This window comes from Pituophis catenifer, unplaced genomic scaffold, assembly GCF_029215685.1.
Source record: "Pituophis catenifer annectens isolate HBS135680 unplaced genomic scaffold, rPitCat1.0.hap2 SCAF_4, whole genome shotgun sequence".
In the NCBI taxonomy this organism is placed as follows: domain Eukaryota; kingdom Metazoa; phylum Chordata; class Lepidosauria; order Squamata; family Colubridae; genus Pituophis; species Pituophis catenifer.
Window position 1 is genome coordinate 100,331,824 of NW_027256884.1, and position 10,609 is coordinate 100,342,432.

Consider the following 10,609-nt stretch of genomic DNA (forward strand, 5'->3'; position numbering starts at 1 on the left):
TATGTTAATATTAGGTAAATGGAACATATGTCTGTAGCACCCAAAATGAATTAAGAAAAATACAGATAGAATACTACCAGAACAAACAAAGAAAAAATGTTTACATCAAAGATCTTCTTCCAACAATCTAGAACAGGGATGTCAAACTCAATTTCATTGAGGACCGCATCAGGGTTCTGTTTGACCTCAGGGGGGGGGATGGGATGGTCATGGCCAGGGGCATGGCCACCTAGATGTCACTTGTGTCAGGGGCACCTGTGGTGGCCCAAGCACTCTGTAAGTGAAAACAGGCTCCCGAATTCCATTTTTGGCTGTGACAACTTCCTGCAACCCTCTGCCCGCAGCCCTCACAAGCTCGTTTTCAGTTCTGGTGGCCTGCAACTCTGCCAGTGAAAACTGAGTACAGGAGGGCTGCCTGTGGCCCTCGTGAGCTCTGTTTTGGGATGCAATCGTTTTCTGCAACACTGCCACTGAAAACAGAGCTCAAGAGGACCGCACACAGCCCTCCGAGCCTCATTTTCTCTGGCAGGGGCATTGCAAGCCAGTCCTTTGCTGATTCCAGGTCAGCCCTGTGGGCCAGATTTAAGCACCCATGGGTCGGCTCCGGCCAGCAGGCCTTGAGTTTGACACAGGGTGGGTTTTACTTACCTTTACTATCAGTTCGCAGTGGGAGCGCATGCACAGATCACCCATGATGATGTCGTAGTGGGTGGACGGAGCCTCCCACTGGCTCACTACCAGTTCTATAGAACCGGACTGGACCAGGAACAACCCACCACTGGTTTGACATCCCTGATCTAGAAGATGATCTACATATGGATATCACTGGACTAACAATACAATACTCAAATAATATACTCTGAAAGCAAAGATGAAGAAGCTGTATAGAGTCAGGAGAGAGGGAGGGAGGGAGGAGGGCGGGAGGAGGGAGGGAGAAAGAGAGAGGTGAGAGGAACTTGATGTTGACATGCAATTTATCTGCTTCAGCTAAAGAAAGCAAAATTATTAGATCATCTTTTTCAAGTTCTGTCATGTTTAGGGTGTAGTGAGCACTGATTATAGCACCCTATTAACAGAAGCTATAATAATGGTTCCTCAGTTTCTTCTATTATTTTCTTGCATGGAATAGCAACTCTTCTGAAATGATGTAGCCCATTCATTCCAGAATGTCAATGTTAGACCTTACATTTTTTCCTCGAGAACTTTAAGTTTGCTTTTATTCACAGTTCTGACATTCCATGTGCCAATCTGGAATTTGCAGCCCCAAATTTCTTCTTTCCCTCTGTGACATCGGCGGTTGGACGTGCTTTCAGCTTCCATCCAACCATCCATCATAAATACTTTTTTAAAACATTGAAGACCTGGATGTACTCCAGAGCCTGGAGTTGGGTGGTTAGCAGTCCAATTGAAAGATTTTGGCTGATTCTTTGCCTGAATTTACTATTGGTGACCACTGTAGTGTTTTACTGTTTGTAATATTAATTTTTATTGTTTTTATGTGTAGTTTTGTGAGATGGGTGACCATAATAAGTTGGTAAAATAAAAGAAGCATTAATACTATTTGCATCTGCCCTTGCTCTTCCCCAGTAAGTCATTAGATACTTTCTTATCTAAAGGGTTTCACCTCTGTATTATATTAACATTAGTCTGGTTGCAAATGTTTATTTGGTTTCCTCACTGTATACTGAAATGGGTTGCCATATATTTCCTCCATAGATTGTATTTAATCTAATCCTTATTTTATGACCTTCCCTTCTGGGAGTGCACATTTTCAGTGCTTATAGCATCATTGTTCATTCATCTTACCTACTGCAAGGGATCAATGAAAGATGTAGTAGAGCTCAAAATTAAGCAGTCTGTATTAAAAATGTGAAATTTAGCACACATATCTTGGCCCAAGCTAACCTTGATTTTCCCTTCTAGTTCATGAAATAAGCAAAATGGTCTTTACCTTATGTGTTTCTAGCAGAAAGGGGATTATACATACTTAAGTTTCTTTTTCTTGAGTTGAATAAACTGATGCTGAATTTGTGGACAAGTTGCAAGCTCCAGCACAAGTAGACAGTTTCCTGACAGTTAGAACAATTAATCAGTGGAACGACTTGCCTCCAGAAGGTGTGGGTTCTCCAACATTGGAGGTTTTTAAGAAGAGATTGGACAACTATTTGTCTGAAATGGTACAGGGTTTCCTGCCTGAGCAGGGGGTTGGATTAGAAGACCTCCAAGGTCCCTTCCAAGTCTGTTATTATTCTTATTCTTAAGTACAAATCACTTACTATTTTTCAAGGGCAGCAATGCACAGCATTGACTTCTGTCACCCTTATCTCCCCTGTGGAAGGCAGAGGAAAGAACTTTTGCCTATCTTTTTCTCCTACATATCAAAAATAGTGCTTTCTGGCATGTGCAATTAAAGCAGTACTGTCTTTTCATCTGCCCCACTTCAGTTTATTGTAAGATAACAACCTTCACTGCTATTGATTACTGGGACAGGAATACCATGTCCTCTCCAGTTACTATTCATGGAGGGCACTCCATGATGATTTTTATTTCCAAGTTCACAAATTGAATGAATGAAATGAAAAGCTAGGAATTTTGTTTGTGTGTTTGTTTATAGGTTCACTGAAATGATGGACTGTTTTCTTTTTCTTTCTTTTTAAATTGGGTGAAACTGATGAGATTTCTGCCACGTTCCCCTTCTAGCTCAGGAAAAATGGTAAAACGGTGGTGTGGCCTTTTTCTTCCTCTCTCACTCCAGGAAGTAAAGCTATGGTAAATATGCTCCAGACAGAACTTTGGGTCATCCTTTGGCCAAAGCACTGAAAGGGGTCCAATCTGAAAATAGATTTCTTAAGCTAGTTTTATTTACACACAGGAATCCAGCAGATTAAGGCTGCAGTGCAAAAAGAGTCTAAGAGTTGCATATTAGCCACAAAATGTAGACCTTGTTCTTTATTCAAATATATGCTAAATCAAGATTATTAAATTTTGGGTATCAAAGGTGGGTAATTTAAATTGTGGGTAGTTTAAACACAATAGAAATGTTTAGTCATCATGCTAAGATTAAAACAAATTATGTTATAGATTTAATTGAAATCACTCCCTAGCAATGTCTACAATTAATGGTAGCACTATCTTGCTTTGAGTGATATCAAAATGCTAAGCAGGGATGGATAAGATTAGTACTTGGATAGAAAGAAATCCCATGTTAGAATCTGAAAAAATATATTCAAAAAAGACAATGGCAAGCTACTTCCATACTGTTGTCAAAAAAAGTCACCAGGATTTGAACTTCTGTTTATGGTATGCTAATTGAGAGCTAACAACTACTTAAAAGGTAAAGGTTCCCCTTGCACATATGTGCTAGTCGTTCCCAACTCTAGCGGGCGGTGCTCATCTCCGTTTTAAAGCCAAAGAGCCAGCGCTGTCCGAAGACATCTTCGTGGTCATGTGGCCAGCATGACTAAACACCAAAGCTGTTTACCTTCCCACCAAAGGTGGTCCCTATTTTTCTACTTGCATTTTTTACGTGCTTTCGAACTGCTAGGTTGGCAGAAGCTGGGACAAATAACAGGAGCTCACCCCGTTACACAGCACTAGGGATTTGAACTGCTGAACTGCCGACCTTTCAATCGACAAGCTTAGCATCTTAGCCACTGAGCCACCACGCCCCTAACAACTACTTAGTCCTCTATAAATTGTCCATTCTTCTTTTTAAACCATCTAAACTTGTGTCAGACATCACAGGAAGATGGCTACAACTTCCAAAGTTTATCTATGGTCTTTTTCATATGCAGGGGCTGCTTTGATTTGAGACTGGTACCTCCCTTATGACTCACATAGCATCAAGAAGTTTCTTGGATGAGGGAAACACAAAGCAATTATCTGCATGCTCCAGAAGAAATTTTGCAAAGACATTGTTATTGGTACATGTACTCTATATAGTACCAAAATGGTATGACAAGAACTTAGTAAAGGCATTGAAAAAGTTGAACGCTCAAACACTCTCTCAAAAAATGTAACAGAAAAACTAGCAGCAAAGAAAGGAAAAATGTTATGAATATCCAGATGTCTGAAATGGAGTGAGCTTCAAAGGAAGGAAATTTGGCTAATTCAATCAGGAAAAACTAAGAGAAGGAATGCACAAATACTGAGGTTTTGTATATTGTTGGACTAGTTAAGTCAATTTTTTTTAAAAATCTATATAAATGTAAAGTTCTGTTAGTGTGATAAAAAGTAATCTGGAAGGCCTCTCTGTCACATTTTTGTACTCTACAGACTAAAAGAATGTGAGTAGATTAAATCTGGCAGGATGGCTGTTGGTTTATTTCCAAAGACACTTGTCTGAATGTTAAACGGAGTGTGAACTGACAGGTAGAGAGATCAGATAATCTCCAAGAAGTAGAGGGTATGAATCACTTATGCAGTTATAATAGGCAATTCCTATCATCACCCAAAAAGCTGTTTCCAAGTATTTATACTTACAGAACATGATTTTATAGCCTTCAGAGGATTTTCCATAATAGGGGTTGTTGTTGAAAATTGTCTCTGCAAATGATTCTTCGTATTTATTGGATCAAATCGTATTCTATAATTTTATTAACGCCACAGTCTTTTTCTCCAATAGCCATGACTATCTTGGTGTCAGCAAGCAAGCAACTGCAATCATTCACAATATCAGAGTGTAATTATTCTACATCCATTTTACAAAAACTAAGCATATCTTTCATTTGTGAAAACTGTCGTTTTGAAGAATGCTAAAGTTACAGTATCACACTCAACAGTTGATCAATAAACAGCAGAGACCTGCCAGGGGCAGCAGCTAATTCTACCTGGAGAGAAACTGAGAGCAAGTGGAGCATGACCACACTAGTTTGAAGTGGTCCATAGAGATTAGGCTCTTTCCTTACAGAAAGGGATTATGCTCACAGAATAGTTGGCTAATATCTAGTAATTTATGGGCCAAAACACTACTTTTAAAACAGAACAGATCAGAATGATTTAAATTATCCTCACTTGCAGGGTGATGATAAGATTAAGACAGCATCATGGGGACACAGCAAAATAAGTATGTTCATGGTATGGTTAGATGTGTGTGAAGAAAGTATTCCATCTAGAGCCTTCATCTTGTGGCCTTAAGCAAGCAGATTTCAAGGCTGCATCAACAAGCTTAATGTTAGGAAATTTCTGTTCTTTCTCTCACTTTTTAAAAAACATATATTTGTCCAGTGAGGTATTCTGGCAACCTGGCATGTTCTTTCATGTCATTTTGATATTACCCAACTATGGATTCTACTTTTTTTGTTGTTGTTGTTCATGAGAAACTCTACTATCACTGATTTTTATTTTTTTAATATGCACATTGCTGCCCAGGCTGACTGACAAAAGTTATCATGGTCAAAAAATTGAATTCAATATTCTGCGTGACAGAGATAGCTTTCTCTAACCCCTTTGGGGAGGAAATTCCAAGTGACTGATAACATTTCCACTTCTTTCAGCACGAAGCAAAGAAGCAAAAGAATGAAGCTACTGGATAAAACAGGAAACAGAAAGTCCTGGCTTCTGCAATCTTAGCCTATAAACCAGGGCTGAAATCCAGCAGGTTCTGACAGGTTCTGGAGAACCGGTAGCGGAAATTTTGAGCAGTTCGGAGAACTGGCAAATACCACCTCTGGCTCGCCCCAGAGTAGGGTGGGAATGGAGATTATGCAATATCCTTCCCCCAGGAGTGGGGAGGGAATGGGAATTTTGCAGTATCCTTTCCCTGCTATATCCACCAAACCTCACCACGCCCACCAAGCCATTCCCACAGAACCGGTAGTAAAAAAATTTGGATTTCACCACTGCTATAAACGAATACTGAGATCTTTGCAGATTCTTGTGAAATCATGTAGGCCTACCTCTTATCTTTAAGTCTATGAAAATTTGACATTCACAATGTGTTTATAATAGTGACCATAACATTTGGCAGTGCACATGTATAGTGCACTGGGAACTCAGCTAAATGATAATTATGCCATAAACTTTGGAGCACACTTAAAGAAGTCTGAAGTCAGAGTGGTTTAAAAACAAGGATTTGGCTTTTTTTATAAACAGTTAAAACAAGTAATTAGATTAAAGCACTGACTTATGAGAATTGATTAAAAGAACTAAATATGTTTAGTTTGGCACCTTGACAGATAAATAAAAGATGAACTCTGAATCTAAAAGAGGCAGAGGAATTTTTTTTTTAAGTTGAGCCAAAGGTTAGTGGTAAGAAATTGAATAAAGGCAATCTTACCTCAAAAAGAACTAGGAGAATTGTTGTCACTGAAGGATCATAGGCCAAGGAGTTTTTTCCTATAATTTTCTGTCGAGTGGATCTTCTAGAATTATATTGCATTAATATAATGCTAATACAGACCACTTATCTGTTGACTTAACTGTGGACATTATATTGTGATGATGTATTCAGTTCCTTCTGACTGCTTTTTATTGATATTGGCAGCAAATATCAGTTTTATATGCAATGTGCTGCTTCGGGGAAAGGGTACAATATCTGTAGCAGCAGGGAAAAATCAAACTAGGGGACTTTTTCATGTTCTGATGCTGATCCGTGAATTTCCCCAATGTTATTTCATCCATATGTGAGTTAGTAGAAAACAAAACAGCAAAAGATTTTGCTGTCCCTGTTGCCAATCCCAATTGCCTCATCTGGTAACATCTGCATGATGAGCAAAGCAGAAGGACTAGTGGATAGCTTTGACTTGGCTACTTTTCTCTCCTTTTCCTTTTGTCAATATCACCAGGAAAAGCCATCCATCAATCATAGCAGTGCTGTGATTGCAATGGTCTGGGCAGATAGTTGGGCCTCTGAGATTAACCATTTGTTAGAACTTTGTTAGTATAGAGATGGATAAGTGATAGAAGAAGGATATCGTTTAGAGGAATATATCATCTGCAATACACTAATCTATAAGGTATAAGTCCTTGACTTATAACATTCATTTGGCGACTGTTTGAAGTTATAATGGCACTGAAAAAAGCGATGATGTTAGATGGTCATGAGATCAAAAATTGAGTGCTTGGCAGCTGGCAAGCATTTACAACAATTGCAGCATCTGGGGCACAATTGGGGCAGGTGGCTGCCATTTATAACCTTCCCAGCCAGCTTCTGACAAAGTCAATGTGGAAAGCCAGATTTGCTTAATAATTTCATGATTCACTTAACAACTGCAGTGGCTCCCTTAACAACTGTGACAAAAAAAAGTCAGAAAGTCAGAAACAAATCATTTAACTACCACCTTGCTCAGCCACAGAAATTCTGCTCTTAATTGTGGTTATAAGTCAAGAATGATCTATAACATATTGTGAAAACTCACTATTCAGATTTTTAAATGATGTTTTATGGCAGAATATGTTGTATGACTCGATTTTTTCAGTAAAACACAATTAAACAGTAATTTAGCACAAACTGTACAATGTATTCTTCTTTAGTGTATTCATCAAAGTAGAATATTATAAATGTTTCATTTCAGTGAAGCTGCTTGTTCAATTGTCCATATTTAATATTTAGTTTTTTCTCTTAATTAACAATTAATTTGATATTCCAGACTCTTCTCATACATTGATGTTTTGTTGGTAGAATGTCAGATTCAATGTAATGCAATTTTTCTCAGGAAGACTACAATTTCTCTTGACAATCTTCTGTCTTCCAGAAATAAAGCCAGGAAATTCTGGCTTTACATTATCTTTATGCTTCCTCTGTGCAATTTTCTTATATCGTATTTCCACCTAGCCTTTTTAAAAATATATGTATTTGATCTCAATTTTTTATTATTATTTATTAAATTTATTTGCCACCCATCTTGCCCTGGATGGCTTACAACAGTAAAAATGTAAAATTATAAAAAATGTAAATATAACAATAGTAAAACAATGAAACAATAAAAAATAAACAATGAAAGTATAGCAATGTGATTAAAAGATTATTATGTGGGTTTTATATCACAGTTGAACTCAGAACAATGAAATAACTGAAACAGTTGAATTTGGATTCATCAAGAAATTCACTTCTATTACATTAAATTGAAAAAAAATCCTCTGAATTCACACATCAAGCACATTCAGTTTTAACTACTATTTATTGAACAAACTATAAGACTGCTTCCTTCATAAACCTAAGCAATAAACTAGATTCATGCCAAAATCAAATAAGCAACATTATATTTACCAAGTTATGTGAAGAAGCCAGCATAATAATCAGCTTAGCTCACCAATATAAGAATGCCAGTAATTGTCACCAGTGGTAGGCAATTATAACCTGCACTTCCTGCATTTCATTTATGTGTACCTTCTTTTAGATTAAATTCCTGTGTTTCTACTAAAGTGGGTCAGTAGAAGTGTTTGTGATGATAACGTGTCCTCAAATTCTTTGTGCCTGAAAAAATGCAAAAGTTAAGATATACTGAAGGCAGAACAGTAACATCTCAATCCTTACACAGCATCCCATATTTTTTTAGAAGAACTAGATGAATTGTAAAGTTCATCAGCAATATACAGTATATGGTGGTGAATTTATTATTTTTTTCTAGGGACTACTTTCCTCAAACTTGTAAAGTCAAGCTATAAAGCATTAGTTGAAAAATTGTGTTTAATATATAGAAAGCAGATAACAGATCATTTTATATTTTGATTTGAAGCAGTATGACCCGCAGCTTTATTCTGAAGTCAAACCTTGTGTATTTAGTGGCCTTATCTTAACTCCCACCCTCAGTATGCAATCAAAATATTGTTATTTTAATATAACATTACCCAGTATCCAAATTAATGTTGTACTCTGAAGAAACAAGATAGAAAGAGTATTTAAACTTTTGAACTTTAGTTTTGGCGAAAACTCCTGAGGATACTGTGGACAGTCAAGAAGACAAACAAATAGAGTTTTGAACAAATCAATCCAGAGTTCTCATTTGAGATACAAATAACCAGGCTTAAATTATTATACTTGAGACACATTATCTGGAGAAGGCTCTAAAGATGGACAACATGCAAGGAAAGAGACGAAGAGGATGACCTGCTTAGCGGCAAGATAGATGGCGTCAGTTACAATGGCAATGGATGTATCATTAGAAGACCTGAAAGTCCAGTTAAGGACAGTCTTAGAGAAAATTCTATCTATGTGGTTGCTAAGAGTCAACAACTACTTAATGGAACATAATCAATCAGTATTCAAAAATAGGGATACTATTAGTAGGCTTCCAATGATTCAATATTAGAGTATATACATAAAGCACCCAGAGACTTTAAAATCATCGTGTAGTTTTAATGTTTAATAGTTACTGCTCTAGGTAAGAAATAATGTATAAAATGGAATAGAAAGAGAATTTAATTAACTGGATATTGAATAAAATAACAGACTGACAAATTTACAATGCTTATAAGTCAGACAAAACTGCAGAACATATTCAGAGAACTTCAAAATCATTCTGTTCTTGGTAACCAGAATGATAATGAATATGCTGAAAGTTAACATTCCTACAAATAAATAGGCTAAATCTTAAATAAATTATTCTTCCTTAGATGTTATGGGTTGTTTATATCATATAGAGGTGAAGTTATAAAAAATTAAAACTTCATAAGGATTTAATAAACTCTTTGTTTTAACAGAAGGCAAATGTTCAAAAAATTATTAAGTATTGAATTACTCATGATTATTTACTTACACACCCGCCAGCATAGAGCTCACCCAAGGACAGGGAAAAGAGGAAATATCATCGATTTACACATCTGATTTCTTTTCATTTACACCATTTGTTATCTTTTTAAAGAAAAAAATAATGTAAAAGTGTGTTTGGAAGAAGAGAAGGAATTTCTTTGCAGAAATTTGTAGGAATACAAATTGTAAAGAGAATAAAATATTTAGGAATCTGGCTTACTGCCAAAGCAATAACAATCAGAGAAGACAATTACAATAAATTAATGAAACAAATTAGAAAAGACCTGGAAACGTGGAATAAATTACAACTGTCATTCCTAGGGAAAATTGCATCCATAAAAATGAACATACTCCCTAGATTACTCTACCTTTTCCAAGTAGCCCCAATCTGGCCAGGAAAGAATTTCTTTAAGGACCTTACTAAAATAACAACAAAATTTATTTGGAATGGGAAAAGGGCCAGAATTAAAATAAAATGTATGCAAGATACCCGGGAAAAAGGAGGCTTAGGCCTACCGGACTGGGAGCTATATTATAAAGCAGCGTCGCTAAACTGGATAAGGGACTGGATAGATCTTAAGAATAAAAGAATGTTATCATTAGAAGGCTTTGATTTACAACGCAGATGGCATGCCTTTCTCTGGGAGGGAAAGGATAAGCACCATGGGTATTTTCAGCAACATATCATTAGAGAAGCATTGTACAAATCATGGCAAGAGGTTAGGAAACACTACACCAAGATCCCATGATGGCTATCGACAATGGAAGCACAAATATACCCCAATGCCATGGACATAGCGAAAATGAGGACTTATAAAGAACTATTGAACAGTGAAGGAGAATTACAAACAAGACAAGAATTACAGAATCAGGGTATAGACATTGATTGGTGGCCATACATGCAAATAGAATCAAGAT